Source organism: Poromitra crassiceps (assembly GCF_964638095.1).
Source record: "Poromitra crassiceps genome assembly, chromosome: 5".
Lineage (NCBI taxonomy): Eukaryota > Metazoa > Chordata > Actinopteri > Beryciformes > Melamphaidae > Poromitra > Poromitra crassiceps.
Window position 1 is genome coordinate 17,203,255 of NC_139642.1, and position 6,330 is coordinate 17,209,584.

A 6,330-nucleotide genomic window follows, 5' to 3' on the forward strand; every position below is an offset into this window, starting at 1 on the left:
ACTGATTGCTACGTGATGGAAAGCTCCTCACTGCCATGGCATGCAGTCCTGTTTTCTTTTAATCTCAGTTTAATTTGAGGGTTTGTTTGTTTATTTGTATTTTTTTTGTTGTGGTTGTTTTTCCTTCCTTTTGGGACCTTCAATGTTTTCTTTGACCTAATGAATGTTATACATTGTTGTCTATTGACGCTGTATTTTCATTGTTACCTGTTTCAAGACAAGTGAAAATATAAAAGTCAATAAAAGACAATATTTGATCACACAAAAAAGAGAGGGAGAGAGGGAGAGTGAAAGAGAAAGAGGGAGAGAGACTATGCTGCACACTGACACTAAGACAAATTCCTCCTATGTGATCTACACTGCATACTCACTGTTAAAGGCAGTTTCCAATTTCTCTATTTAATTATTCAAATTATTATATTATTGTTGTTTGATGATTATGATTCATTGTTCTATTGGGTTTGAATTATTTGTCTAAAGTCTAATGTCTGATTTGGTTTATTTACTATTGGGTCTAATGGCCAATGAATTGGGGAGCCATAAAAGGATCTCCCCCTGCTGTCCTTTCAAATGTATTGCAGACAGCTAAGCCAATATATGTTATGTGAAGTGATTGCAGGTGTGTTGGACAGACAGGTGTGTGCTGATGGTGAGACGGGGAGCGGTACAGTTTTTTGACCGCAAAATAGCAAGTTCTTTGTGATCATTTTTTGTTTGGAAATAGTACATTTATTAATGTTTTGCTGCACGCCTGGACTGCAAATAAATATGATTTGAAGCAACTTTAACAAGGACCTCTGTACCTAATTGTTTGGATGCGAGTCAGAACCCACAACCCCGTCAAATTGAAGTGGTTATTGAACTAAATAATGTCTTGGACTATTTTCAATAATGAAGACTACTTAACAGCCAATGCCCAGTTCAGGTCATATCACAGTGCACGCCCCCTTTCTTTGAGGTTGTATAACTCATTCATTGTTAGGCTCGCCCCCTTTCTCTGATGCGGTCTCCTCACCCATTCACAGTTTGCCACACATGTGGCAATAACCAATCAGCCCAAACTATTCCTCTCCAGCTGATCCCAATCACCTAATCAGCATAGTATATCAGGGTCCATGTTTTGTACTCTGTTTGCTATGTGCTGTGTGCTGTGTATGTGCCATATGTGACACCTGCTGGCGTTTCGACCCACAACAAGGCCGAGGTCATTTTTCAGATTTTTACAGATTCTGAAATGGCAGACTGTAAGCTTTCAAATGATGTGTCACACATTGTAATCTGAAAAAAATGGAAGGAGATATGCTTATTTGATTGTTCACACTCTGGGAAGCAGAAGCTGAGAAATCGGCTCTCAAAGTTTGAGAAGTTTTTCACACCTGAGGCAGCCAGGCAAGGGGGAGTGAACAATTGCTGCTCATTTACATTAACCACTCCCCATTCACTACAGCTGATCACTGTCACTCTGACACACTGGGACACATGGCCACAAGTAAGACAATGATAGAATGTAATAGCCTACTGTTTAGGTGATGGGTTTCATACACTTTCTGTAATAAAACATCTGAAAGCAAAAATCTTATCAAATGGGGTACGCACAGTCTAATTTTGAGGTATCCATGCTTTTATCACTTCTCATCTGGATTATTGTAATTATTATTACATGTGTGCCTATTCCAGCCACCCTCATGCAGCCAGTTATTCCCACTGTGTGATCACTCAGAGACCAACCTTTTCTCAATATTCAGGGTTCCACCAAATTTAGTGCTGCTATTCTTTCTATTTGACCATTTTCTTGACATTTTCTTTCATAAAATCTGTTGAAAATTACAGACTGTAACAAATATGGACGCAGACACTGTGACATCACCCATTGGTTTGTGGACTCCTGTTTTGTGGACTCTCCATTTTATTATTATTACTATTATTCTTATTCTTATTACTGTTATGATTATGATTATTGTTATTATTATTTTTGTTTTTAGTCCGTGATCGGCGAGCTCCACCAGGCGTATAGTGGTAAATACATGTGCAGGGCTTGAAATTAACTATTTTGATCACCAGCCAATACCAGCCTCCTCCATTTTAAAGTTAATTACCAGCCAATCAGAATTTCCACTAGCCATTTTTTTTCTTGAAACAAACCAGATTATTAGTGCCACATGGGTTGATGGTTTTGATATTCAATTGCGTTGATTTCAAATTGTGTAAAAATAAAGGGGGATCAAAATAACAGACTTGCTAAATTGTGCCGTGAGATTATAATCTAGCAGCTATTAGGTGGGTAAAACTATCCAAGGTGATACGTCTTCCCACCTTGTTTCCCCTCATTGATTGATACAGTTGAAGTGAAAATATGTGAGTAAACTCTGCCTCATTTCAAAGAGGTGAATAAACTGTTTACCCTCCACTACGCCCCTGAGCTCCATGATCACTGGACAGCCGACCTGTTAACTCATTGAGTGCCAGCCACTTTTGGAGAACGGATGGGGTTACAGATGGGGTTACAGATGGGGTTACAGTGCGTATCGTCCCCCTTCTGTGGTTTCTCTGAAGAAGTGGTTTCACAGAGGGGGGAGATGGGCACTGTAACCCCATCCGGGGCAGATCAACGCTGACTGCGGTGTTGTTGTTAGCCTAGCTTCTAGCTATTAGCTAAATAATTATATTTACAACCATAATGAACCGTGATCTGACAGAAAAAGTGTCATTTAGAGAGCGCGTGCACTGCCGTGCAGAATGCCCCGTGGGCTCCCGTTCTAGCGGTTCTAGCCTGTTTGAAGAGTGTACTCGGAGCTCAAAATCTTCCCTGGGCATCTGAATGAAGCGAAACTATTTCGGTGAGTAAAACATCATATTCTAAACTGGAAATGAGGACCGTGGTGTAAAAAACCGAAATTCTCCTTTAACTGTAAAAGACAGACACATCTCCACTTCCTACCACTATGCAAAAGTGAAGCCAAAATATCTTCTTTCTGCAAGCGTCCATCTTGCCTGTGTGATTTGGCGAAACTGCTTAGTTTGGATGTCGGTTAATTCAAAGCTTTTGGAATGAAACCAGAGTGTGTGCTTGATTTAAAAAGAAGAACATTCTAAGTTGGCTGAGATTAGTTTTTATTTTATTTTACAAAGCCGGTGTTAGAAAAGCAATCATACAGAAACATCTGATACAGTATCTCTCGCTCACACACGGCACGCACGCACACACACACACACACACACAACACTCAAATGGCATTCAGATAAGAATATGGAAAAACTTCTGATTCTGAATGATACATAACATGTTAATTGCTGATCAATGGAAAAATAAAATGGACAAAACTCAAGAAATGTACAATATTCAGACGATGAGCGGATACAACAGCCCAGATCCACATAAAAAACCTGCATGATTACAGGTGTGCACAGAAAGTCTTGTTTTGTTTTATTTCAACTCGTGAAAAATTTGAGCAAAAACAAAAGTGTTTATATGTTTTGATCAGTAGACGGTATCAGTCATGGTTTTCCCGTTGTAGCTTATAGCTAACATTAGCTTGCTCAACAAATAGCATAGCATCGGAGTCGATTGATTACAAGTTAGATGATCTGTTAGCTTGCTAACTATGTAGTAAAGAATCAGTCACAGGTTAAGTAGCTACTGGTGAGCTAGTTGCGATGAATGAAGAGAAGTGGCTGCATCCAGGACAGGTGTTTCCTACTTCTATCTGGCTCTGAACAGCCACACTACAGATTGCAGATCAGTCTGAACAGCCACACTACAGATTGCAGATCAGTCTGAACAGCCACACTACAGATTGCAGATCAGTTACACCATTAGGAGACGGACATATGAGAAACACACACACCAGGGTGGGAATTAGATGAAAGCCATGGCCTCCGTTGCCCCTCCCCCTGGACGTGATGCCCTGAGATCACCAAAGCCACCTTGGCAGTGCCCTGCTAGCAGCCTGCTACTGTCAGCTGCTTTAAAAGCATCAGTGGTCTCAGTTTAATATAGCCTGTCCTATGCAAAGCATGTGTCATTGAATCATTTTAACACACATTTCAGAAAAATCACTCTTCATGTCAATAGAGCGATGGCCTTTGTGCCCTGGCATGTGGCCTTGTGTCATAGACCCTTCTCACGGGGGCCATTTTGTGTCGAAAAGGCAGGGTAAACACAGGTGCAAGCAAAACACTAATGAGGGTTTCAAACTCCCACGATTGGAATTTGGAAACCCTCATTAGTGTTTTGCTTGCACCTGTGTTTATTCTGCCTTTTCGACACAAAATGGCCCCCGTGAGAAGGGTCAATAGAGAGCCGCAGGGATGATGTGTTTTTGTAGTCAGAACGCGGAAGTCCCGGACTTCCTGGTTCTTCACCGTTTCTGTCTATGGGATTTTTGAATGGGTTTTTGCCGCGATGCTTCTAATAATCTCTCTGGGCAACGCTGGCTTAATGAAACGCAAACCAGAGTTCAGTCGGATAATCTTCACACATGAGGACCACTTTCATGAGTTTTGTAGCGTAAATGCGAGCCCTAGAAGTAAAAAGCTCGAGCTAAGCTAATCCAGAACTACACACTGTCGCATATGCTTCCACGTCACGTCAGCACTCAACCTGGACTGTTGTTGATGTGTGCACTGATTACCCCGGGCTGAACGGGGCTGAACCAAGTGAGGGAAAGATAATTTCCGTGTTCGTCCTTTGAAGTCGTGACGTTATTGACGTATATATCCCCATCGACTCAACAGTGTAGTCTCATTTAGCCGTTTGCTAGCTAGCCGTCCTTTTAACAGTAGTGTGAAGATGATATTACTAAACACTGGTTCGCATTTGATTAAGCCAGCGTTGCCCAGAGAGATTATTAGAAGCATCGCGCCAAAAACCCATTCAAAACTCCCATAGGCGAAAACAGTGAAGAACCAGGAGTGTTAGCATCGATGATTTCCTTGCCCCTAAAATGACGAAATTCCCACCCGGACACACAAAGAAAAGTGACTACCGGTACATACTTTGACAAAACATGTGATAGGCTCATTGAAATGGGGAATTGCGAAGCAATCGACATACTTGGAAGCATTTTTCTATTGGGATGTAACATAGACTGATCCGCAGAACGGATGCTTTACCAGGTTAGCATATATCGTGGCCATCTCCTTTACATGTTAGACAGCTGCCACAGTCCTCACCATTCATGTTGTTTAAGTGTATGGAAGATGTTCAAATGTTTCGTCTTCTCCATATTCACACCTTCCTGAGGTTTATGTGCCATGAAGTTCATTTCCATAACAAACGCCGGATCTAAAAAGTTCTTCCATCTTCACTGGACCATCCAAAATGTCCCGTTGGAAATGCTTATTTGAATGGGAATGTCTTACTGAATGTAAAGCACTGGTCAGTGAGAGCGGCTGTACAGCTCAGAGGAAGACGGTCTATTTTCCCAACCGACTAGGTGTTTAGAATAGAAAAGGACTCTGTGAGACTGGCTGGTGGAGTAGACAAAACCTAGAGCAAGAGCCAAAAAGTGAGCAGGTCTGGTAGTAATTTACTATGTACTGTACAGTAAGTGGTAACAATAGAGTACTGCAGGGATGACGTATTTTTGTAGGCTTAACCAGAAATAAATCGCCGCCATTTTGGTTCGCCAGGGAAAAAGTCTATGGGGTTTTAGAATGGGAATTTTCACTTGAATGCATAAAATAAGGTTTAATAATGCATACAACTTTTGTTAACCACAGACCTTATTTTATGCATCTAAGTGAAATCCCCATTCTAAATCCCCATTGAGTTTTCCTCTTACGAGGAGTAAGAGTTTCTCCATGACTTTCAAACCTAAATTTATAAACTTTGCGACGTTCATCATCGTTCAAATTTGGCTGGTGTCTTACATAGGTTACTGTGGTGTGATGAACTCAAAATGCATATTCATTTTAGGTTTCCAGGGACTTTAAAAGAGACAAGGTTCCAGACTTATGCTAACAGTTTTTTGTCTTTGTTTTGCTCCTGAAATACAAATTAGCATTTACCAATGTGACATTTTAGCGATGAACTCAACAGGTGGCTATTCCAGTCAGCAAGCTGGAGCATGTGGTAACCACGGCGACAGACCTTGATCGTTAATTGGCTAATCAATACATTTTTCCACCAATCATCTCATGAAAGACTGCTGCAGTCAAAATGGGCCTGGACGATAATTCAATATTATCGTTACTCTCATTCAGTGGAATCATGATGTGACATATGAAGATATTTTAACATTGTGATGACACACATTTCTGCTGTCAAATTGGTGATGACAAGCACATTTTTTGCAACTGATAAAATGAGGAATGATAGGATTTGGAATA